The sequence below is a fragment of the Triticum urartu genome, chromosome 5 (genome assembly GCF_003073215.2).
Source record: "Triticum urartu cultivar G1812 chromosome 5, Tu2.1, whole genome shotgun sequence".
NCBI classification, from domain to species: Eukaryota; Viridiplantae; Streptophyta; class Magnoliopsida; order Poales; family Poaceae; genus Triticum; species Triticum urartu.
In genome coordinates, this window is record NC_053026.1 from 564,825,456 (window position 1) to 564,852,835 (window position 27,380).

General features: G+C 47.1%; 1 pseudogene; it reads right to left on the minus strand.

Annotated features, from left to right (window-relative positions):
* Nucleotides 1–1,104: 1,104 nt before the first annotated feature.
* Nucleotides 1,105–26,864, minus strand: LOC125507388 (annotated as a pseudogene).
* Between the last annotated feature and the right edge of the window lie 516 nt (nucleotides 26,865–27,380).

Consider the following 27,380-nt stretch of genomic DNA (forward strand, 5'->3'; position numbering starts at 1 on the left):
ATGTGTAGCACCATGGCGGCGGTTATGTATTTGACGAGAGGGGCGGCGCGTGCAAATTTTCCTAGGACTAAACTGCCCCTAGATTAAAACGCGTCCCCACCTTGTCACGAGTACCGGCCCCACTCGTTTTAGTACTTTCGCGTACTTTCATCGGAGTACTACCCAGTACTTCGTATTTGTCTGCCGTTAGATCGACATCAACGAACGGTTCTAAAAAAGCCCACCACTCTAAAACTTGTAACGTAAGAAAGTTCTGGAAGAAAAATGGGATGAATGATTTCCATTTACATAGAAGAGATTTCGAAAGCACATGCACATAAGATGTCTAGCGCAATACCATGCACATTTCGACGGCATTCGGGGGTATGCCGACGGCTTTGGGCCGTCTTCTTAGAGCCTTAGTCCAGTAGTGGCATAAGATTTCTGACGCACTACCATGCACAGTTCAAATGGAAAAGCTCTAACATGATCTGCAGAAGTCTCGGGGATTCTCTATCCCTTCCATTGATAGTGCCATCGGAATCACTTCATTGAAATACTATCTCTACTAAACATGCCCTACACCATCTGAAGGTGGGCGGATGAGCTGCCACCTCCAGGAGTAGCCTGACGTTGATGACCTGCAGCTGGGGTGTGCCATGCGAGTGGCGAAGCTTCGTGACATTGAGGTCACAACAAGTTAGTCAATACTTCCAATTCTGTTTTGCATTTTTCTGAGGTTGATATTATGAATAATGCAAATCAGTTGGGAGTTTTGCTAGGTAATAACGGAAAAGAAATTGCTAAATCCGTTAATGACCAACTTGATCTTGAGGCGGAGCGAGCCATGGAGATGATTAGAAGCTTAGCGGCTGTTAAACCTTTAAATGACTCGGAAATTGATGCATTGGGTGTTAGGATTCTTGATAGTTTTTGTGAGGACCTTGCGGCTTCTCCCGCCTGGTGTGAGGAGGATGAGAGTTTTGATTCTCAGGAGGTTTCAACTCCCGTCGATCCAGAGGCATGTAAGGTCACTAAGCCGACATCCCCCTGGCCGCGCGATTTTCGGAGCTCTTCGCCATTGCAATTGACCCCCGGGTCTCTATCGAGACGGCCCTTATTGACTTAGGGTGCCTTGCTTTTCGCTGCCCTTTTGGTCCACCTGAAGTGGCCACTTGGGATGCCCTCCTCTAGGACATCGCCCTCCTCCCGATGAACGTCGCCGACACCCCGGGCGCCATCTCTTGGCGTCTGGAACCATCCGGCTGCTTCTCCACCAAATCCCTCTATGCGGCCATCGCCCCCTCGACGGCCCCCGAGCCCTTTAGTTTGATTTGGGACATCCGCTTGCCCCTGAAAATCAGGATATTCCTTTGGCAATGGATCTGCGGCCGCCTCCCGTCCGGCGTGGAGGTCCTTAAAAGTAATGGACCTGGTGATTGGATGTGCCCCGGCCCTGTGCGGCACGGTGGAGGATGCTAACCACATATTCTTCTCGTGCTCCACAACCCAGTTTATTTGGTCCAGTTTCCGCGAGACGGTTGGGGGCCAGTGGTGCAACACCAGCTTCCCTAACCTGCTTGCGGAGATCCATGCCTCCCCCCTCGCTACCGCCATATTAGATGGCTTTGTGTTGGGGTCCTGGCCTGGATGCTTTGGATCGTCCGCAATAAGCTTGTCATCCAGAGGGTGCCTCTTCGACGTGCTACTGACACAATCTTTAAAATGTGTGGATACTTGCAGCTTTGTCGGCCGCTTAGCCGCCCCCAAGATCGGAACGTCATCAACACTCTCCTCGCCGACCTTCGATTGATGGTCTTCCGCGTGGCGCCCCCTCTCCCACCACCCTCCCGGAGCCCGACTAGATGCTCTGTTGCACCCCGTGTGTGCATGTTTTTCTGTTTTTCAAGGCTTGTTGAGCTGTGCCGTCAGCATTAACCCTTTTGGCTACCATTTGTGCTTGACCTTTCTGTTTGTGTGTGTGTGAACCTCTGTTAGATGTTTGGCTTGGGCAGTTGCTTTATAATATAAAGCGGGGCGAAAGCCTTTTTCGGTAAGGTCACTAAGCTCGGTTGTATGGACCGAGTTGATGAGCAAAACAAGCCTAAGCGCAAGTGGAACCGAAAGATTTATGTCGCCTCGGCGGTGCGTAGAAGGGCTAGGATCCGGACCGCTAAATTTTTTTATGATGAAAAATGAAATAAATCTTTTGGAATAGCAGAGGTCTAACAGACTTGGCTCAACGTAGGTTTCTGGCGGATGCATCTATAGAGCACGTGTTAGATTTCATAGCCCTCTCTGAAATGGGTAGGGATAATTTTACCTCTCAGTTTCTTAGCACATTATCGGGAGGAGTTGATTTTGATTGGCATTGCTTACCCCCAAGAGGAAGATCCTATGGGATTTTACTTGGGGTCAAGTGTGAAACTTTGGAGGTTCGGAACGTTGTTCTGGGAGAATTTGCGGTTAAGTTTTGGGTTAGGTCCAAGGTTGCACTACTAGGGAAAACCCTAGCAGTAGCGCGGGTATTTTGCTTATCAGTAGCGCGGGACGACGTGCTACTGATAAGGCGCTACAGCTAACGTGTAGCAGTAGTGCATGTCGTCCCACGCTACTGCTATACATGGCTAGCAGTAGCGCGCTTTAGTGAAGAGCACTGCTGCTAATATCTGCAGCGCTTTTTAGCAGGAAGCGCTACTGGTAAGGTAGCGCTACTACTAACTTTGTTCCCCTCGCTACTCTAGTTTTATTAGTTTTTTCTGCATATTTGTTTTGTATTTGAATATGCTTTATACAATAATCTTTACCATATCATACAGATACAAATGTAATCATAGCATATACATTCAAATAGTCTCATCAAATCATGCCATCATCATAATCATCATCCGACACAAAGTGGTCTCTTGTCATCATCTCGAAAATAGCGATACAAGTCTCGATTACTTGCAACTACATCGTTGCCCATCTAAAAAATGATATACGCGAGAAGAGCTATCACTTTGAGTGAGAGCGGAGCTATGCAGTACATGAGTTCGTATCACTCTCTCGCATTAGCATGAACCTAAACTAACTACTGCCTGTCACTCGGAAACCGGAAAACAGTACACCTGGGCCTGACATCCCGGCCACTCGTCACATATATACTCCTGGCGTAGCACTTCTTCACTATCGATGATCTATGCACCTGCATCGTCACATGAGTCGATGATATGCAACATATATAGTTGAGCAACAGAAAGAGACAGACTTGGAAAAAATAAAAGCAACATATCATAAGCATAAATAACAAAGTTGATCGTACCCAAAATGCCCTAACTAGAGTGATCGTCGCTAGTCGGGGAGGATGGTTTAATTACATCACAAATAAAGTTTTGCCGTGCATAACTCAAAGTTTCATCTTACAGAAAGTATGGACTAAACGGACACATTATCATGTATTGACAATCACTCCAACATGTCGTGCCATCCATCCAAGTCAGGGAGATAGTCACCGAGCCTAGTGAAAGGCTTCAGGTCGAGACGCTAAGCGGCTACCCGTGTTCGGACGTCTTCCCGCGACATTTGTCCTTCTTCGTAGAACATCCCTGTTTTTCCGACGACCTCCTTCATGATGATTTGGGCAAGTTCGCGCTGGATGTGATAGAACTCAGCTCGAAGTCGATGATCCTCGATATCTCCTACGTTCTTTGCCCATTGCAGAATATGGGTATCGTCGGATGTAGGTGACATGCGAAGGTTCTGGTGATCCTGTCTGTACTCCAGCATGTGGTGTAGGACATAGAATCCATCATTAAGAGGATCACTCGGTTGCTGGATGCAGCAGAAGTCGGTCTTATGGCCGAAGGCGGGCCTACCGTCCCTTCTCTTCTTGTTCTTAACCTCTCCACCCCGTGCGTCGTAGTAAAACATAGCACCATCGAGAACATCCTTGATGTGGGTGTAATCCTTTTTGTTAATGTTCTTCGACAAGTCCAAGTAAGGAGCGTGGGAGTATAGGGGGTAGAGGATGATGAGGACGGCGCACCCGCCGCTGCACAAAATAAGTACACCTCAAATTAATTAGCATCCACTGTGCAAATGAATGATTGAAGTCGAAGGAAGAATATCCGCGTAGATGACTTACAGGGGATGATAAGGCACGAGAATCGCCTCCTTGTCCTTATTGATGAGCATGAAATTGACGATGTATTCCCTTGCGTATTCACGGTGCTTTGCGCAGACTCCCAAGAAGCCCTCGTGCATGAAGTATTGGTCAGCGACACAGATATGAGGTATCTGCTCAACCCCGATGATGTAGTTCATGTGCAAGGCATAAAGGCGGACAAACGTAAAATCCAGCTTCTTCATGTGAAACATGTCGAATATGTAATCGAATGGAAGCAAGAACTTCTCCGCGGGGAATGTGTCGACATACGACAATTGTCGCGGAATGTTAACCACGTAGAGTGGGTATCCTGGATCTTTCGAGGCGATGAGGCCTTTCTCTATCCGCAGCACATTGTCATTAAGTCTCCTTAGATCGCCGAATCTGGCCCCTAGCGCTACTGCAGGTAGGATTGGTTGACCGGGGATATGCCATTATTCGCACCGGGGATATCTATACGGTCTTGAACCCGAGGCCATTGAGGCGGGTGGATCATAGAATCAGCTTTTTTGCCTTTCCTCGATCTCTTCCTAGATTTCTTTACTACTGTAAGGTCGTCCATAATACGTTCAGCCTCTGGAGACGGCAATTCAGGCACCGACTCATGACGCTCAAACCCTAAGTAGGCGCCAGTATAGACATACTGTTGAGTGCCATCATCATCGTCATCCTCATCTATGGCGATGTCACCAGCGACTAATGGAGCCTTTTCCTCACCCCCTCCACTATTACCCAACACGACAGCCAACGCTAATTGGGTAGGTGAGGTGTTGATGTTCATACCTAACTGCGTGCTCGTGCGTGTGCTCCCGGCCGCCTCCAGACGAAGCAGACTCTTTGTCCACAACAGGACCCACCCATTGCAACAATCACCAAGCCGCCGCGGGTTCTCGTCGTCATCCCCCACTAGTACCAGAGGAGGCAAATTCTCGTGGCCCGGTTTGACACTGGCCACGGAAACCTTGAAGACGTTCGGAGGGATGACTGGCTGTGGAACAGTAGTTCCTTCGGCTTCAATATCGTCGCCTTCCCCATGTCCACCTTCTGGTCGCCGATGGTGTACAATATGGTGCACGGGGTTTCATCGGCCTGCAAAGAAAAGTCTGCGACGTGAGACATCCGAAAGGAAACGAAAACGGGAGATTATACATTTATTGAAGGGGGCCGGTGTGACAGATACCGTGAGGGCATTGAGCTCAGCCAAAGACGAAGCACCGCCGAGCACGTCCGGTGCCAGAGCAGGTGCGGGAGCTGGTGCAGCTGCAGGTGCTAGTGCAACACTAGTCGAGCTGCTCCCCAAGAAGTTAGCAAGGGGAAAGTCCGCTGCATTTTTTTCTGGATTTTACCTGGTCCAATTGAAAACGGACGGAACCAAGGAAGTAGACATATCTACAACCACCTGTTTTGCGGCAGCTACCGCTGTTGCGACTGTCTGAGATGATTTCTTCTCAACCGCAATCCCAACCTTCTTTTCGATGTTTTCTTCAGTTAACCTCTGTCTTTCCTTTCTCTCCTTCGTGGTCTCACGGTAGTACTTCTTCCACGTGGCATCGTCTCCGACACCTTGCACACGTCCATACGACGGTCGAGTCTCCACCGGGAGTCGTTTCAATATGTTCAACGCCCGGTTGAATGGAGTGTCCCACTTGGGCCTCGCCAACGCCTCAGACGGCGAGTCTCTTTCGGCCGCAATCCTGTGCTGCTATCTCTGGAAAAGGCACAAGGATCGTTTACAAATATGACTAATGTGCAGTCGAATTGATAAGAAACTAAAATTACCAACAGTCTCATGAAATCCGTCGTGACCGCGTTCGTCTCGAAAACCTTCTTCACTGGGTCCCAATGGTGCCGGGCCCTGAGGACGTCACGCTCCTATGGGATGGTGAACTCCGCCAAGGGGTCTGGGATGCCCAGACTCGCGGCTTCCGCGTCCTCCTTGGCCCACATGGACCTCTTCCCGCTGTAACCACGGCTTCCGAGGTGGTGGCACCCAATGTTCCTCTGTTGAAGCCCCTTCATGTACTTCGACTTTTTTTGACAGCTTCGGCCTCGCAAGCCGCCTTGAATATTTCAAAGTGCTCTGCCATGATTGTTGGATTATCCTTTACAATCTCGGAGTAGGGTTCCTTTTTGTTGATGATACTTGCTTTCACCCTTGTTTTCCAGGCGACCAACGCGTCGCTAAACTTGGTCATGGCGTGTTTGTTTATCTTCTTCATTGTCGGGTCCTTATCTGGATCTTTATAATCCTTTTCATTCTGGCCCGGGAACAAGAATATCTAGTGCAGCTGTTGGAAATATGCCCTAGAGGCAATAATAAAATGATTATTATATTTCCTTGTTCATGATAATTTTCTATTATTCATGCTATAATTGTATTATCCAGAAATCGTAATACATGTGTGAATACATAGACCACAATGTGTCCCTAGTGAGCCTCTAGTTGACTAGCTCTTGATCAACAGATAGTCATGGTTTCCTGGCTATGGACATGGGGATGTCATTGATAATGGGATCACATCATTAGGAGAATGATGTGATGGACAAGACCCAATCCTAAGCTTAGCTCAAAGATCGTGTAGTTCGTTTGCTGTAGCTTTTCTGAATGTCAAGTATCATTTCCTTAGACCATGAGATTGTGCAACTCCCGGATACCATAGGAGTGCTTTGGGTGTGCCAAACGTCGCAACGTAACTGGGTGACTATAAAGGTACATTATAGGTGTCTCCGAAAGTGTCTGTTGGGTTGGCACGAATCGAGACTGGGATTTGTCACTCTGTATGACGGAGAGGTATCTCTGGGCCCACTCGGTAATGCATCATCATCATGAGCTCAATGTGATCAAGTGGTTGATCACGGGATCATGCATTACAGTACGAATAAAGTGACTTGCCGGTAACGAGACTGAACAAGGTATTGGGATACCGACGATCGAGTCTCGGGCAAGTAACGTACCGATTGACAAAGGGAATTTTATACGGGTTGATTGAATCCTCCACATCGTGGTTCATCCGATGAGATCATTGTGGAGCATGTGGGAGCCAACATGGGTATCCAGATCCCGCTGTTGGTTATAGACCGGAGAGGCTTCTCGGTCATGTCTGCATGTCTCCCGAACCCGTAGGGTCTACACACTTAAGGTTCGGTGACGCTAGGGTTGTAGAGATATTAGCACACGGTAACCCGAAAGTTGTTCGGAGTCCTGGATGAGATCCCGGATGTCACAAGGAGTTCCGGAATGGTCCGGAGGTAAAGATTCATATATAGGAAGTCCAGTTTCGGTCATCGGGAAGGTTTCGGGGGTCACCGGTATTGTACCGGGACCACCGGAAGGGTCCCGGGGGTCCACCGGGTGGGGCCACCTATCTCGGAGGGCCCCATGGGCTGAAGTGGGAGGGGAACCAGCCCCTAGTGGGCTGGTGCGCCCCCCCATGGGCCTCCCCCTGTGCCTAGGGTTAGAAACCCTAGGGTGGGGGCGCCACCCTTGCCTTGGGGGCAAGTCACCCCCTTGGCCGCCCCCCCCTAGGAGATTGGATCTCCTAGGACCGGCGCCCCCCCCTAGGCACCCTATATATAGTGGGGGGGAGGGAGGGCTGCGCACCCAAGCCCCTGGCCTCTCCCTCTCCCTCCCGTGACACTCCTCCATCTCCCTTGCGCTTGGCGAAGCCCTGCCGAGATCACCGTTGCTTCCACCACCACGCCGTCGTGCTACTGGATCTTCATCAACCTCTCCTTCCCCCTTGCTGGATCAAGTTGGAGGAGACGTCTTCCCAACCGTACGTGTGTTGAACTCGGAGGGGCTGTCCGTTCAGCACTTGGTCATCGGTGATTTGAATCACGTCTAGTACGACTCCATCAACCCCGTTCTCTTGAACGCTTCCGCTCGTGATCTACAAGGGTATGTAGATGCACTCCTCTCTCCCTCGTTGCTAGATGACTCCATAGATTGATCTTGGTGATTCTTAGAAAATTTTAAAATTCTGCTACGTTCCCCAACAGTGGCATCATGAGCTAGGTCTATGCGTAGTTACTATGCACGAGTAGAACACAAAGTAGTTGTGGGCGTCGATATTGTCAATTTGCTTGCCGTTACTAGTCTTATCTTGATTCGGCGGTATCGTGGGATGAAGCGGCCCGGACCAACCTTACACGTACGCTTACGTGAGACCGGTTCCACCGACTAACATGCACTAGTTGCATAAGGTGGCTGGCGGGTGTCTGTCTCTCCCACTTTAGTCGGATCAGATTCGATGAACAGGGTCCTTATGAAGGGTAAATAGAAATTGGCAATTCATGTTGTGGTTTTGGTGTAGGTAAGAAACGTTCTTGCTAGAAACCTATAGCAGCCACGTAATAAAAACTTGCAACAACAATTAGAGGACATCTAACTTGTTTTTGCAGCAAGTGTTTTGTGATGTGATATGGCCAAAGGTTGTGATGAATGATGAATGATATATGTGATGTATGAGATTGATCATGTTCTTGTAATAGGAATCACGACTTGCATGTCGATGAGTATGACAACCGGCAGGAGCCATAGGAGTTGTCTTTATTTATTTATGACCCGCGTGTCAACATAAACGTCATGTAATTACTTTACTTTATGGCTAAAGCGTTAGCCATAGTAGTAGAAGTAATAGATGACGAGACAACTTCAAGAAGACACGATGATGGAGATCAGGATGATGGAGATCATGGTCTCATGCCGGTGACAAGATGATCATGGAGCCCCAAGATGGAGATCAAAGGAGCTATATGATATTGGCCATATCATGTCACTATTATTTGATTGCATGTGATGTTTATCATGTTTTTGCATCTTGTTTACTTAGAACGATGGTAGTAAATAAGATGATCCCTCATAATAATTTCAAGAAAGTGTTCCCCCTAACTGTGCGCCGTTGCGACCGTTCGTTGTTTCGAAGCACCACGTTATGATCGGGTGTGATAGATTCCAGCGTTCACATACAATGGGTGTAAGACAGATTTACACCCGCAATACACTTAGGTTGACTTGACGAGCCTAGCATGTACAGACATGGCCTCGGAACACAGAAGACCAAAAGGTCGAGCATGAGTCGTATAGAAGATACGATCAACATGAAGATGTTCACCGATGTTGACTAGTCCGTCTCACGTGATGATCGGACACGGCCTAGTTAACTCGGATCATGTTATACTTAGATGACTGGAGGGATGTCTGTCTAAGTGGGAGTTCATTGAATAATTTGATTAGATGAACTTAATTATCATGAACTTAGTCTAAAATCTTTACAATATGTGTTGTAAGATCAAATGGCCAATGTTGTCCTCAACTTCAACGCGTTCCTAGAGAAAACCAAGCTGAAAGACGATGGCAGCAACTATACGGACTGGGTCCAGAACCTGAAGATCATCCTCATAGCTGCCAAGAAAGATTATGTCCTACAAGCACCGCTAGGTGAAGCACCTGCTCTACCTGCAGAACAAGACGTTATGAACGCTTGGCAGACACGTGCTGATGATTACTCCCTCGTTCAGTGCGGCATGCTTTATAGCTTAGAACCGGGACTCCAAAAGCGTTTTGAGAGACACGAAGCATATGAGATGTTCGAAGAGCTGAAAATGGTTTTTCAAGCTCATGCCCGGGTCGAGAGATATGAAGTCTCCGACAAGTTCTTCAGCTGTAAGATGGAGGAAAATAGTTCTGTCAGTGAGCACATACTCAAAATGTCTGGGTTGCATAACCGCTTGACTCAGCTGGGAGTTAATCTCCTGGATGACGCGGTCATTGACAGAATCCTTCAGTCGCTTCCACCAAGCTACAAGAGCTTTGTGATGAACTTCAATATGTAGGGGATGGAAAAGACCATTCCTGAAGTATTTGCAATGCTGAAATCAACAGAGGTAGAAGTCAAAAAGGAACATCAAGTGTTGATGGTGAATAAAACCACTAAGTTCAAGAAAGGCAAGGGTAAGAAGAACTTCAAGAAGGACGGCAAGGGAGTTGCCGCGCCCGGTAAGCAAGTTGCCGGGAAGAAGCCAAAGAAGGGACCCAAGCCCGAGACTGAGTGCTTTTATTGCAAGGGAAGTGGTCACTGGAAGCGGAACTGCCCCAAATACTTAGCGGACAAGAAGGCCGGCATCATGAAAGGTATATGTGATATACATGTAATTGATGTGTACCTTACTAGTACTCGTAGTAGCTCTTGGGTATTTGATACCGGTGCGGTTGCTCATATTCGTAACTCAAAGCAGGAGCTGCGGAATAAGCGGAGACTTGCGAAGGACGAGGTGCCGATGCGCGTTGGGAATGGTTCAAAGGTCGATGTGATCGCCGTCAGCACGCTACCTCTACATTTACCTACGGGATTAGTTTTAAACCTCAATAATTGTTATTTAGTGCCAGCTTTGAGCATGAACATTGTATCAGGATCTCGTTTAATTCGAGATGGCTACTCATTTAAATCCGAGAATAATGGTTGTTCTATTTATATGAGAGATATGTTTTATGGTCATGCTCCAATGGTGAATGGTTTATTCTTAATGAATCTCGAGCGTAATGTTACACATATTCATAGTGTGAATACCAAAAGATGTAAATTTGATAATGATAGTCCCACATACTTGTGGCACTGCCGCCTTGGTCACATAGGTGTCAAACGCATGAAGAAGCTCCATGCAGATGGACTTTTGGAGTCTCTTGAGTACGAATCATTTGACACGTGCGAACCATGCCTCATGGGTAAAATGACCAAGACTCCGTTCTCAGGAACAATGGAGCGAGCAACCAACTTATTGGAAATCATACATACTGATGTGTGCGGTCCAATGAGTGTTGAGGCTTGCGGTGGCTATCGTTATGTTCTCACCCTCACTGATGACTTGAGTAGATATGGGTATGTCTACTTAATGAAACACAAGTCTGAGACCTTTGAAAAGTTCAAGGAATTTCAGAGTGAGGTTGAGAATCAACATGACAGGAAAATCAAGTTCTTGCGATTAGATCGTGGGGGAGAATACTTGAGTCACGAATTTGGCACACACTTAAGAAAATGTGGAATAGTTTCACAACTCACGCCGCCTGGAACACCTCAGCGTAATGGTGTGTCCGAATGTCGTAATCGCACTCTATTAGATATGGTGCGATCTATGATGTCTCTTACCGATTTACCGCTATCATTTTGGGGCTATGCTTTAGGGACTGCCGCATTCACTTTAAATAGGCCTCCCTCGAAATCTGTTGAGACGACACCGTATGAATTATGGTTTGGGAAGAAACCTAAGCTGTCGTTTCTAAAAGTTTGGGGATGCGATGCTTATATCAAGAAACTTCAACCTGCAAAGCTCGAACCCAAGTCGGAAAAATGCGTCTTCATAGGATACCCTAAAGAAACTGTTGGGTATACCTTCTACCTCAGATCCGAAGGCAAGATCTTTGTTGCCAAGAATGGGTCCTTTCTAGAGAAGGAGTTTCTCTCGAAAGAAATAAGTGGGAGGAAAGTAGAACTTGATGAAGTATTACCTCTTGAACCGGAAAGTGGCGCAACTCAAGAAAATGTTCCTGAGGTGCCTGCACCGACTAGAGAGGAAGTTAATGATGATCATCATGAAACTTCAGATCAAGTTGCTACTGAACTTCGTAGGTCCACAAGGACACGTTCCGCACCAGAGTGGTACGGCAACCCTGTCTTGGAAATCATGTTGTTAGACAATGGTGAACCTTCAAACTATGAAGAAGCGATGGTGGGCCCGGATTCCGACAAATGGCTGGAAGCCATGAAATCCGAGATAGGATCCATGTATGAAAACGAAGTATGGACTTTGACTGACTTTCCCGATGATCGGCGAGCCATAGAAAATAAATGGATCATTAAGAAGAAGACAGACGCGGATGGTAATGTGACCATCTATAAAGCTCGGCTTGTCGCTAAGGGTTATCGACAAGTTCAAGGGGTTGACTACGATGAGACTTTCTCACCTGTAGCGAAGCTGAAGTCCGTCTGAATCATGTTAGCAATTGCCGCATTCTATGATTATGAGATATGGCAATGGACATCAAAACGGCATTCCTTAATGGTTTCCTTAAGGAAGAATTGTATATGATGCAGCCGGAAGGTTTTGTCGATCCTAAGAATGCTGACAAGGTGTGCAAGCTCCAACGCTCGATTTATGGGCTGGTGCAAGCATCTCGGAGTTGGAACATTCGCTTTGATGAGATGATCAAAGCGTTTGGGTTTATGCAGACTTATGGAGAAGCCTGCATTTACAAGAAAGTGAGTGGGAGCTCTGTAGCATTTCTCATATTTTATGTGGATGACATTCTGTTGATGGGAAATGATATAGAATTCTTGGAAAGCATAAAGGTCTATTTGAACAAGTGTTTTTCAATGAAAGACCTTGGAGAAGCTGCTTATATATTAGGCATCAAGATCTATAAAGATAGATCGAGACGCCTCATTGGTCTTTCACAGAGTACGTACCTTGACAAGATTTTGAAGAAGTTCAAAATGGATCAGTCAAAGAAGGGGTTCTTGCCTGTATTGCAAGGTACAAGATTGAGCTTGGCTCAATGCCCGACCATGGCAGAAGATAGAGAAAAGATGAGTGTCGTCCCCTATGCCTCGGCCATAGGGTCTATCATGTATGCTATGCTGTGTACCAGACCTGATGTAAACCTTGCCGTGAGTTTGGTAGGAAGGTACCAAAGTAATCCCGGCATGGAACACTGGACAGCGGTCAAAAATATCCTGAAGTACCTGAAAAGGACTAAGGAAATGTTTCTCGTTTATGGAGGTGACGAAGAGCTCGTCGTAAAGGGTTACGTCGATGCTAGCTTCGACACAGATCTGGATGACTCTAAGTCACAAACCGGATACGTGTATATTTTGAATGGTGGGCAGTAAGTTGGTGCAGTTGCAAGCAAAGCGTTGTGGCGGGATCTACATGTGAAGCGGAGTACATGGCAGCCTCGGAGGCAGCACACGAAGCAGTCTGGGTGAAGGAGTTCATTACCGACCTAGGAGTCATACCCAATGCGTCGGGCCCGATGACTCTCTTCTGTGACAACACTGGAGCTATTGCCCTTGCCAAGGAGCCCAGGTTTTATAGGAAGACCAGGCATATCAAGCGTCGCTTCAACTCCATTCGTGAAAGTGTTCAAAATGGAGACATAGAGATTTGTAAAGTACATACGGACCTGAATGTAGCAGATCCGTTAACTAAACCTCTCCCAAGAGCAAAACATGATCAACACCAGAATTCCATGGGTGTTCGATTCATCACATTGTAACTAGATGATTGACTCTAGTGCAAGTGGGAGACTGTTGGAAATATGCCCTAGAGGCAATAATAAAATGATTATTATATTTCCTTGTTCATGATAATTGTCTATTATTCATGCTATAATTGAATTATCCGGAAATCGTAATACATGTGTGAATACATAGACCACAATGTGTCCCTAGTGAGCCTCTAGTTGACTAGCTCGTTGATCAATAGATAGTCATGGTTTCCTAGATATGGACATGGGGATGTCATTGATAACGGGATCACATCATTAGGAGAATGATGTGATGGACAAGACCCAATCCTAAGCTTAGCTCAAAGATCGTGTAGTTCGTTTGCTGTAGCTTTTCTGAATGTCAAGTATCATTTCCTTAGACCATGAGATTGTGCAACTCCCGGATACCGTAGGAGTGCTTTGGGTGTGCCAAACGTCGCAACGTAACTGGGTGACTATAAAGGTACATTACAGGTCTCTCCGAAAGTGTCTGTTGGGTTGGCACGAATCGAGACTGGGATTTGTCACTCCGTATGACGGAGAGGTATCTCTGGGCCCACTCGGTAATGCATCATCATAATGAGCTCAATGTGATCAAGTGGTTGATCACGGGATCATGCATTACGGTATGAGTAAAGTGACTTGCCGGTAACGAGACTGAAAAAGGTATTGGGATACCGACGATCGAGTCTCGGGCAAGTAACGTACCGATTGACAAAGGGAATTGTATACGGGTTGATTGAATCCTCGACATCGTGGTTCATCCGATGAGATCATCGTGGAGCATATGGGAGCCAACATGGGTATCCATATCCCGTTGTTGGTTATTGACCGAAGAGGCTTCTCGGTCATGTCTGCATGTCTCCCGAACCCGTAGGGTCTACACACTTAAGGTTCGGTGACGCTAGGGTTGTAGAGATATTAGCACACGGTAACCCAAAAGTTGTTCGGAGTCTCGGATGAGATCCCGGATGTCACGAGGAGTTCCGGAATGGTCTGGAGGTAAAGATTCATATATAGGAAGTCCAGTTTCGGCCATCGGGAAGGTTTCGAGGGTCACCGGTATTGTACCGGGACCACCGGAAGGGTCCCGGGGGTCCACCGGGTGGGGCCACCTATCCCGGAGGGCCCCATGGGCTGAAGTGGGAGGGGAACCAGCCCCTAGTGGGCTGGTGCGCCCCCCCATGGGCCTCCCCCTGCGCCTAGGGTTAGAAACCCTAGGGGTGGGGGCGCCACCCTTGCCTTGGGGGGCAAGGCACCCCCTTGGCCGCCGCCCCCCTAGGAGATTGGATCTCCTAGGGCCGGCGCCCCCCTAGGCACCCTATATATAGTGGGGGGAGGGAGGGCTGCGCACCCAATCCCCTGGCCTCTCCCTCTCCCTCCCGTGACACTCCTCCATCTCCCTTGCGCTTGGCGAAGCCCTGCCGAGATCACCGTTGCTTCCACCACCACGCCGTCGTGCTGCTGGATCTTCATCAACCTCTCCTTCCCCCTTGCTAGATCAAGTTGCAGGAGACGTCTTCCCAACCGTACGTGTGTTGAACGCGGAGGTGCTGTCCGTTCGGCACTTGGTCATCGGTGATTTGAATCACGTCGAGTACGACTCCATCAACCCCGTTCTCTTGAACGCTTCCGCTCGTGATCTACAAGGGTATGTAGATGCACTCCCCTCTCCCTCGTTGCTAGATGACTCCATAGATTGATCTTGGTGATGCGTAGAAAATTTTAAAATTCTGCTACGTTCCCCAACAGCAGCTTATTTAGGAGGGAGGGCCTCATATTATCTATCTTCTGTAGTTTCTCATCATTGATTGTGGCGGTTGTCCGTACGATGCAGCCTATTTGATTGTTGTAGCATGCACGCGCTTCCTCGAGCGCGTTTGGCTCAAAATTGTCGTCGTCCACCTCTGTGACCACCGGTCTAGTAGTCCTGAGTTTGTTAGGAAGTCGTTGCCTCTTTGCTTTTGGTTCTACTCTGGCTCCGCTCCCCAGGCAGCGCCGGTCTCTGTCTCAACGCCAGTCTTGATGCCGGTCTGAGTCTCAGCACCGGTCTCAGTCTCATCACCGGTCTACGTGTCGGTCTCAGTCCCCGATGCGACCGGTGGGCCCAGCAACAACATCGGTTGATCGTTAGCAAGGCTCAAAAATTCGTCTGCCGCCAGGTAGACGTTAATAACCCACAAGTATAGGGGATCGCGAGAGTTTTCGAGGGTAGAGTATTCAACCCAAATTTATTGATTCGACACAAGGAGAGCCAAAGAATATTCTCAAGTATTAGCAACTGAGTTGTCAATGCAACCACACCTAGAAACTTAATATCTGCAACAAAGTGTTTAGTAGCAAAGTAATATGATAGTAGTGGTAGCGGTAGCAAAAGGTAACGGTAGCAAAAGTAATGTTTTTGGTGTTTTGTAATGATGATAGCAATAGCAACTGAAAAGTAAATAAGCGAAGAACAGTATATGGGAAGCTCGTAGGCAATGGATCGGTAATGGAGAATTATGCCGGATGCGGTTCATCATGTAACAGTCATAACCTAGGGTGACACAGAACTAGCTGCAATTCATCAATGTAATGTAGGTATGTATTCTGAATATAGTCATACATGCTTATGGAAAAGAACTTGCATGACATCTTTTGTCCTACCCTCCCGTGGCAGTGGGGTCCCAGTGGAAACTAAGGGATATTAAGGCCTTCCTTTTAATAGAGTACCGGACCAAAGCATTAACACATAGTGAATACATGAACTCCTCAAACTACGGTCATCACCGGTAAGTATCCTGATTATTGTCACTTCGGGTTAACGGATCATAACACATAATAGGTGACTATAGACTTGCAAGATAGGATCAAGAACTCTCATATATTGATGAAAACATAATAGGTTCAGATCTGAAATCATGGCACTCGGGCCCTAGTGACAAGCATTAAGCATAGCAAAGTCATAGCAACATCAATCTCAGAACATAGTGGATACTAGGGATCAAACCCTAACAAAACTAACTCGATTACATGATAATCTCATCCAACCCATCACCGTCCAGCAAGCCTACGATGGAATTACTCACGCACGGCAGTGAGCATCATGAAATTGGTGATGGAGGATGGTTGATGATGACGATGGCGACGGATTCCCCTCTCCGGAGCCCCGAACGGACTCCAGATCAGCCCTCCCGAGAGGTTTTAGGGCTTGGCGGCGGCTCCGTATCATAAAACGCGATGAATCCTTCTCCTGATTTTTTTCTCCCCGAAAAAATATATAGAGTTGGAGTTGAGGTCGGAGGAGCTCCAGGGGGCCCACGAGGTAGGGGGGCACGCCCCCACCCTCGTGGACAGTGGGTCTTGGCACTAGTGCAGAACCGGGCAATAGCACCGGTTCGTAAGGCCCTTTAGTGCCGGTTTAGGAACCGGCACTAAAGTTTCGGCACTAAAGCCCCCCCCTTTAGTACCGGTTCAGCACGAACCGGTGCTAAAGGGCAACCACGTGGCACGAGCCAGCTCCGGGGGCCGGGAGCCCTTTAGTACCGGTTGGTAACACCAACCGGTACTAAAATGTTTGGGGGTTTTTGGTTTTATGATTTCTTTTTCATTTAATTTTGTGTTTTCCATTTTAATTCTTTTTCGTTTGCTGGTATTTTACGGTACTACACATTGTACACGTTATGCATAAATATAAAAATAGAATTTCTAGTAGAACCAACCATATATATATCATCAATGTCTCACAAACCACTATATTAATTCACACATACACACATGTATAGCTATATACAATTTCTCCTACATATGCATGTTGCCTTCGGAGCCAGTGGCATTAGCCTAATTGGTGCCTTCGGAGCACGATGACAATTGGAAGTGGTTCATGACCTGGTCGATGGGGGCGGTAGTGGGTAATAGTATTCTTCCTTCGGATTTATGACATGGTCGAGCAAAAATCCCGCTATTTCCTCTTGAAGTGCTTCTACGCGCTCCGTTTCTAGTAGCTTGTCCCGCACCTCTTTGAACTGTTAAGAAGGAGATCAATATGCATGTGTATTAGTTGTGTGACTAGATATCGATAATGGTGTAAAAATTGTGAATAGTGTTCTGACAAGCGTACCCATTCCTGTCTTTGAGATCTGCTCCTTTCGGACGCCATCATGCGAATGTTCTCGCAAACGTAGAATGCACACAGATCAGTCCCCTGTGCCTGCTTCAGGGCCTTTATTACGAGAATGGAATTTAATTTGATCAGATAATAATTAATCAAGCATGATAATTAAAGAGATGGCAGCTAGCTAGCTAGCTAGTACTACTTAATTACTTACCTTGGGTCGAAACCATTTCAGCTGTCGTTTCCATTCGCCTTCCGTGACGCTGATGAACCTTACCGAAGCCTTGCCCGCCGACAAAGAAAATGAATAAAGGGGTTATTAAATAGTTCATATCATGAAATGACGAACTAAATAGGCCGAGATATATAGTCAATAATGATTGAAATTACCTGTTGACTATCCCAAACAAGATATTATAGTCACTATTTGCTTTGAGTAGTGAGTCCAGTATTTGAACTGTTCCGACATGAACTTTAATGATACACAAGATCCAGTGAAATCTGCATGCACACACGTTTGCATGCATGTCTTAATTAAGCGGGCATATGTAAGCAAAAACTTGTAGCTAGCTAGTAGGCAAAAACACAGAATTTGTAGTACAAGAAAGTGTGACTCACTGGAAGTTGTAAGGAAGTAGTATATCTTCATTGTATTTGAGGCGCTTCAAGAACTCTAGCATGCTGTCCTCTACCTGGTTTTCATGATGCTTGTTTATTTTCCATGTGTATTCATTAACGGTGTTTGGGTCAATGAACCCAATGCCATAGCGTCCACCTTTTCTCATTTCATACCTCTTCATCCTGCATAATACCACCGAAAAGAATATAGTGAGGATAATTACAGGTAATGATTGATCAAAAGAATCACTACAGCTAGCTTGAGACTTACAGAAAGAAATCACTTACAGACAATAGCAACTGCCGATAGATTTGTCGAGTGCGTCTTGATTGTATAACTGAAACAGTTCAGAATACTCAACGGTCATAGGTTTCTCATGGTAGTAATGATCCTTCTTGACTTGCACCATGAGGGACTCTCGATCGGATCTCTTGGTAATGTCCATGTACCATTGATGCAATTCATACATTCTCGTTGGGAGCTTCTTGACCTCTTCTGGCTTGACCAAAGGTTGGCCCCAGGCATATTTCCATTTTATTTCCTCCTCTGTAAGCACAGGCATGTCCTCGATCTCAAGGAGTTGTCCAACAGTGATTTTGAGAGTTTCAGCCTGCATTATATGCTCCTGGGTTATTACCACATCGCCCACCTCGGGAACGTAAACTGTTTAGCCACAATAATATTGGGCGCGCATACTGTCACGTGTTGTTGGCGGCACAACAAGCGGGGGGATCGATTGCGCCGCCTGTTCTCCCAGCTGGGCAACGGTTTTCCTGCATTTTTTGACAGCTGCTTATTGTTTGCTCGAGCTCGAGCTCGCCTCCTTCTGTAGACGTTGTCGATGTAACTTCCTGATGTGGCGCTCATAGTCTGTGTCAACAGGCTTAGGAGCTGGTGGTTGAGCCATACGAATGAAGTGGTCAACTACTTCCACAGGCACTTTCTCCCTTGGCGGCGGTGGTGGTGGCGATTTCGGTCCAAAATGGGCGTCGACTTCTGCCCGCACTATGGCATTGGTTTGCTCCTCGGTCCTGTCGTAAGCCCTCTCAGGAAGAGGAGTAGTGAGGTTTGGACCATATTTATATCGCTTGCCTCCGCCTGTACTTCTTGTACTATGACCTCGACTCGTACCGCTACACACCATAGCTGCGAGGTGTCTCTTCTGCGATTGCTGAGGCGGCGGAGACGGCTGACGGGGCTGAGTTGGACGAGGAGGAGTGGCCTGAAGCTGTGCCGGACTTGCAGTGGCCTGAGGTTGTGCCGGACTTGGAGGAGGAGTGGACGTCTGACGTTGTGTCGGACTTGGAGGAGGAGTGGCCTGACACTTTGCCGGACTTGGAGGAGGAGGAGTGGCCTCACGCGTTGGTGGACTTGGAGGAGCGGGAGTCTGCTGACTCGGTGGCGGACTTCGATGAGGAGTCGTGTGACGCGCTATCGGTGGCCGTCGAAAGATGATGCAATCCTTTCTCCATAGGATGATACGATGTTTGGCATCTCCGAGTGTGTGCTCCTCGTCACCTCCAGGAATGTCAAGCTCTAGCCCCGAATATTGGTCCACCACCTCATCAACCACGACATGAGCATAGCCTGCTGGAATCGGGTTGCAATGGAAGGTTGCATCGGGGGAATTTGTATAAGCAACACCGTCCGCCACCTTCAAGGATATGTTCTTAATTTTGAAGTGTAGCTCACAGTTAGTGTTCTCTGCGATGTCATCCACAGGGTATCTATCCAGCATTGCGTCAAACAGGGCGGAACCCACACTACTTCTCGGCATGGATGGGGCGGTGGTATCCAATGCTGTATCATCCGCTAGCTGCTGCAGCTGCTGAGACCCCCTTTGCTGGCTAAGTGAGTCGATCTGCTGCTGCTACCGCTGGAATTTGATTGCCAAGTCCGCGTGCGCTGATTCTAGGCCTTGAAGGCGTTCATAGTCGAGCTTCCTCTGCTCCTCCTCCATCTTCCTCTTCTTCTCCTCCGCAATCTTCTTTCTCGCACGGGTTCTGTAGTCGGCGTTCCAGTCTGAAAACCCCTCATACCACGGAATAGCGCCCATGCCTCGTGTTCTTCCCGGGTGTTCAGGATTTCCCAGGGCACACGTAAGCTCGTCGTTCTCTCTGTTGGGCTCGAACAACCCGGATCGAGCCTCTTCTATTGCAACAAGTAGCTTATCTTCGGCTCCGTCCAGACATGCCTTCTTGGAAACTTTGCCTGTCTTCGGGTCCAACTCCCCCCCATGCGCATAGAACCAAATCCTGCACCTGGGGGGCCAGCTCAATGTTTCTGGAGTGACACCTGCATCCAGCATCTCTTTCTCAGACTTATCCCACTTAGGCATTCCCACCGCATAGCCACCTGGCCCCAGCTTATGGAACTTATCCTTTTTTGCGGCATTGGCCTTGTTTATTCTTGACCGTTCATTAGATAATTCTGAATCCTTGAATTTCACGAAATCGTCCCAATGAGCACTTTGATTCTCTAGTGTTCCCTCGAATACTAGAGTCTTCCTTCCTCCCTTGACGTACTTGTCCCATTCACAATTCTTGTGGTTCTTGAATGCAACCGCCATCTTCCTAAGAGAAGCGTCCTTGACTTTCTGCACATCTGCTTCTGTGAAATGATCTGGTAGGGTGAAATGTTCCATGAGAGTATCCCAAAGCAGACTTTTTTGTCTGTCATCGACAAAAGTAAGATCTGGACGTGGCTTTGCTGGCTCTCTCCATTCTTGAAGGGAGATCGGGAGTTGGTCCTTCACAAGAACTCCGCACTGACGAACGAACTTGTCCGCAATCTTCTTAGGCGCTAATGGTTCTCCATTAGGTTTGATTGCCTCGATATTATACTTTACGCCCTCCTTCAACTTTTTGTTCGGGCCTTGTTTCGTCCTGTTGCCTGAAGATTTGCTCGATCCGGATGGCTGAAAGAAGAAAGATCGATTCGTTAATATATCTTCAACTCATTTAAAACATGTGATGATCACCAGATGCCTGCTTATATAAATATATATACCTCTCCGGTGTTGTCATAATCGTAGTTCATGACTTCATCAATTTGGTCGTCGCGATCGAATATCATATCACCCTCTCCGGTGTTGTTTAGAAATTCGGGGCCGTCATAATCTTCTTCATTCTGATCATCATCTGGCCCGCGTATTATATCGAACATGGTCTGTTCTCCCTCTCTGTCGGTATTGTCCGCCATAGCTTTTATTTAACTATGCCAAAAGAAATATAAAACAATTTAGTATTCAAATTACATCGCCTCGAATAATAGATATAATCTCGAATACATCGTCTCGAATAATAGATATAATCTAGAATACATCATCTCGAGTAATAGATATAATCTCGAATACATCGTCTCGAATAATAGATATAATCTCGAATACATCATCTCGAATAATATATAATCTCGAATACATCGTCTTGAATATTATATATCGAGTACATCACTGGCTAGGTAGCTAATAAAGATCGAATACTACAGAAGAATCTAGGACACTCGCGGTTCCTGCGGCGCGGGCGGTGGACACCCAAAGAGAAGGAACCCTCATAGGATCATAGCTGAAGTGAGATCCCTGAAGAAACTGCCAGGTATTGGAGAACCTGCCGCCCTCTAACGCAACCATGTAGAGATGGACGTGCTCGTCCTCCTTCCTGACACGGCGACGTACCACCTCCGGCGGGGCCGGCTCCCTCCGCACCGAAACTGGCCCACGCGAACGCCACCAAATGAGATTAGGGTCGACGACGGGACCCGGGGCCGGGTTCCTCATCAAGCGGCGCGCCCCTCCAGGCAGCACCTCCCAGTGCCAGCCCGGCGGAGCCCAGTCCCAGACATGGGTCAGTCGGACGTCGTCGCGGACGGGTCGACGGCGAGGATGCGGGCCGGGCATTGTCGAGAACAAATACTAGCTATATGCCCGCAAAAAGTAAATTTTTTTAATGATTGGATTTTGATAACTAAAATTTCTAACATTTCTATATAACACTAATTATGCTATCATTGCATATGTCAAAATTCTATATGCTATTTCATACTAATTAAGCATCTAACACTAAAAACAGAAAACACAACTTTTATACATCCATTAAAAAACTAAAAAACAACATTATATAAAAAATTTCCATAATAATTAAACACTAATTATATCCATCTAACATGCATTCATACATATATACTAGTGAAAAAAAATAATCTAAAAAATTTAAACTAATTAAACATACAAAATACGTATATACTAATATATACATGCACTAATTCATACATATGTACGTGTGTGTGTGTGTGTGTGTTCATCATGCTTGTGTGTGTGTGTATGGGCTCGGGGAGGGGCGGCGCCCATGGTGGCCGCCGGGGGCGAGGGAGAGGGGTTAGAGGGCCGGGGGAGAGCTCACAGCGGGGCGACAGCGACGACGAGGCGACGGCCGGGGGCGGCGATGGGCCGGGGCGTGACGCGGGGGCGGCGACGCAGGGACGGCGCGACGGGGACGGGCCCGGGGCGGCGACGGAGACGAGGGCGGCGACGGGGACGGGGGCGGCGACGGCGACGGCGTCGATCGATCGGGGCGCGCGGGCGGTACTTCAATGGGGAAACAGAGGAAGAAACAGAGGGAGAATGAAATTTTCGTAAGTGTTGTATATATAGAAGGCACCTTTAGTACCGGTTGGAGCCACCAACCGGTACTAAAGGCCTGTTTTGGCCAGGCCAAGCGGCGGGAACCACACCCCCTTTAGTACCGGTTGGTGGCTTCAACCGGTACTAAAGGCCCCCCTTTAGTACCGGTTGGTGCCACGAACCGGTACTAAAGGGGGTGCACTGGCGCAGGTGCGGTGCGCAAGTTTAGTCCCACCTCGCTAGCCGAGGGGCGACCGCACTGGTTTATAAACCCCCGTGCGGTAGCTCTCTCGAGCTCCTCTCCAAAGCAGGCCTACTGGGCCTACATGTTCTGTGCTGCCCTGTTGGCCTACTGGGCCTTTGCGGGCCAGCATCCTGGCCCAACAACAGGTTGGGTTTCTAGTCGTATGCAGGCCGCTCTGGCTTAGTAGGCGGGCTTTTTTTAAAATTTTTTTGCTTTATTTATTTTTGAGTTGTTTTTTTATGTATTTAGAGTTTCTTTGTGAATATTTTTGCTTTAGGTACAAAAAATTACAAACTTTCTGTTAGTGCCCGTAGTTTTCAAATTTGAATAGTTCAAATTTTGAATTATTTGAAATTAGTGTGAATCACTAGTATGTGAATAACTTAACTTTAAAAATCAGTAAAGGCATGAAAGAATTTGTTTGCACATAAAATTTCTTCGCGTTTCAAATGCCAAAACACATAATTAACTACCCTAACTATTACAGAGATTCCCTTCTGGGTGTGAAACACAGAAGAAAGTGATGATAGTGAAGCCGATCACATCCCAGATCTTTGGGTGTGAAACTTTTTCTTCGCGTGTGTCCGTTTGTGTCGTAACCATGGAAAATCTTCATCATTTAACGGGATGCTCGGGTCAATATTCACTGTGAATGGAGCAATTTCATCAAACTTCTCATAATCTTCTGACTTGTCTGTCTTGTCATCCACTCCCACGATGTTTCTCTTCCGAGAAAGAACTATGTGCCACTTTGGCTCATCGTACGATGCATTCGCTTCCTTATCTTTTCTTTTTCTTGCTTGGTAGACATGTCCTTCACATAGAAAACCTGTGCCACATCATTTGCTAGGACGAATGGTTCGTCTGCATATGCAAGATTGTTGAGATCCACTGTTGTCATTCCATACTGCGGGTCTTCCGTTACCCCGCCTCGTGTCATATTGACCCATTTGCATCGAAACAAAGGGACCTTCAAACCACGTCGATAGTCAAGTTCCCATATGTCCTGTATATAACCATAATATGTTTCCTTTCCCGTCTTGGTTTCTGCATCAAAGCGGACACCACTGTTTTGGTTGGTGCTCTTCTTATCTTGGGCGATCGTGTAAAATGTATTACCATTTATCTGTACCCTTTGAAAGTCATTATATTCGAAGATGGTAACTGGGATAGCAAGTACATGTCATCTTCAATAGAGGTGTCATGCATGGTACGTGTCTGCAACCAGCTGGCGAAACTCCTGGTTTGTTCACGTGTAATCCAGTCATCAGACCGCTCCGGGTGTTTGGAGCGTAGCAAATTCTTGTGTTCATCCATATACGGAGCCACCAAGGCGGAATTCTGTAGAACTGTGTAGTGTGCTTCAGTGAGAGAATGTCCATCCATACATATTATTTGTTCCCCTCCTAGCATGCCTTTTCCATCCAGTCTGCCCTTATGCCGCGATTCAGGAACACCAATCGGCTTAAGGTCAGGAATAAAGTCAATACGAAACTCAATGACCTCCTCATTTTGACGGCCCTTGGAGATGCTTCCTTCTGGCCTAGCACGGTTATGAACATATTTCTTTAAGACTCCCATGAACCTCTCAAAGGGGAACATATTGTGTAGAAATACAGGACCCAAAATGTTAATCTCTTCGCATAGGTGAACTAGGACGTGCGTCATGATGTTGAAGAAGGATGGTGGGAACACCAACTCGAAACTGACAAGACATTGCACCAAATCATTCTCTAACCTTGGTATGATTTCTGGATCGATTACCTTCTGAGAGATTGCATTGAGAAATGCACATAGCTTCACAATGGCTAATCGAACGTTTTCCAGTAGAAGCCCCCTCAATGCAACCGGAAGCAGTTGCGTCATAATCACGTGGCAGTCATGAGACTTTAGGTTCTGGAAATTTTTCTCTGCCATGTTTATTATTCCCTTTATATTCGACGAGAAGCCAGACGGTACCTTAATACTGAGCAGGCATTCAAAAAAGATTTCCTTCTCTTCTTTGGTAAGAGCGTAGCTTGCATGACCCTGATGTATGCCGTCTTTTCTTTGCATACGTTGCTGGTCCTCTCGTGCCTCAGGTGTATCTTTTGTCTTCCCATACACGCCCAAGAAGCCAAGCAGGGTCACACAAAGATTCTTCGTCACGTGCATCACGTCGATTGTAGAGCGGACCTCTAGGTCTTTCCAATAGGGCCAGTCCCAAAATATAGATTTCTTCTTCCACATGGGTGCGCGTCCGTCAGCGTCATTCGGAACAGGTTGTCCACCAGGACCCTTTCCAAAGACCACCTTCAAATCCTTGACCATATCATGTACATCAGCACCAGTACGGTGGCGAGGCTTCGTCCGGTGATCCGCCTCACCTTTGAAATGCTTGCCTTTCTTTCTTACGGGATGCCTGCTCGGAAGAAATCGACGATGTCACAGGTACACATTCTTCTTACAATTAGCCAAATATATACTATCGGTATCGTCCAAACAGTGCGTGCATGCGCGGTATCCCTTGTTTGTCTGTCCTGAAAGGTTACTGAGAGCAGGCCAATCATTGATGGTCACGAACAGCAACGCCTTTAGGTCAAATTCTTCTCCCATGTGCTCATCCCACGCGCGTACACTTGTTCCATTCCACAGTTGTAAGAGTTCTTCAACTAATGGCCTTAGGTACACATCAATGTCGTTGCCGGGTTGCTTAGGGCCTTGTATGAGCACTGGCATCATAATGAACTTCCGCTTCATGCACAACCAAGGAGGAAGGTTATACAAACATAGAGTCACAGGCCAGGTGCTATGGTTGCTGCTCTGCTCTCCAAAAGGATTAATGCCATCTGCGCTTAGACCAAACCATACGCTCCTTGCGTCATCTGCAAACTCCTTCCCGTACTCTCTTTCGATTTTTCTCCACTGCGACCCGTCAGCGGGTACTCTCAACTTTCCGTCTTTTTTATGGTCTTCTCTGTGCCATCGCATCGCCTTGGCATGCTCTTTGTTTTGGAACAAACGTTTCAACCGTGGTATTATAGGAGCATACCACATCACCTTGGCAGGAATCTTCTTCCTGGGGCGCTCGCCCTCGACATCACCAGGGTCATCGCGGCTGATCTTATAGCGCAATGCACCACATACCGGGCAAGCGTTCAAATCCTCGTACTCACCGCGGTAGAGGATGCAATCATTAGGGCATGCATGTATCTTCTGCACCTCTAACCCTAGAGGGCAGACAGCCTTCTTTGCTTCGTACGTACTCTCGGGAAATTCGTTGTCCTTTGGAAGCATATCCTTTATCATTACCAGCAACTTTCCAAATCCCTTGTCAGATACACCATTCTCTGCCTTCCATTGCAGCAATTCCAGTGTGGTGCCCAGCTTTTTCTTGTCACCTACGCAATTCGGGTACAACAATTTTTTGTGATCCTCTAACATGCGCTGCAACTTCTTCTTCTCCAAATCACTTGCGCAGTTTCTCTTTGCATCGGCAATGGCCCGACCTAGATCATCAACGGGCTCATCTGATGCCTCTTCTTCAGCTTCTTCCCGCATGCCGGCTCAGCTTCTTCCCGCATTACCGGCTTAGCTTCTTCCCCCATTGTTGTATCATCGTATTCAGGGAACCCATGGCCAGGATAGCTGTCGTCGTCCTCTTCTTCTTCATTGTCTTCCATCATAACCCCTCTTTCTCCGTGCTTGGTCCAAACATTATAATGGGGCATGAAACCGGACTTAAACAGGTGGACGTGAATGGTTCTTGACGTAGAGTAATTGTGACCATTCTTACAGCGAGCACATGGACAAGGCATAAAACCATCCGCCCGCTTGTTTGCCTCAGCCGCAAGCAGAAAAGTATGCACGCCCTCAACGGACTGGGGAGAGCATCGGTCATCGTACATCCATTGCCGGCTCATCTTCATTACACAACACCGAATAGACCAAATTAATACAAGTTCATACATAAAGTTCATACAACACTTAAATGCAACAAACAAATAACTCTCTAGCTAAAGCATTTAAATGCAACAACAAATACGATCAAGATCGCAACTAAGGTAACAATGGATCCAACAGCATAATGATACCAAGCCTCACTATCGATGGCATATTTTCTAATCTTTCTAATCTTCAAGCGCATTTTCTCCATCTTGATCTTGTGATCATCGACGACATCGGCAACATGCAACTCCAATTCCATCTTCTCCCCCTCAATTCTTTTCAATTTTTCTTTCAAGTACTCGTTTTCTCTTTCAACTAAATTTAACCTCTCGGCAATAGGGTCGGTTGGAATTTCTGGTTCACATACCTCCTAGAAAAAATTTCTATGTCAACTTGATGGGCATAATTTGTCATAAACACGAAATGCAACTAGTTTTAAAAGAGAATATACATACCACATCCGAATCATAACAAGGACGAGGGCCGACGGG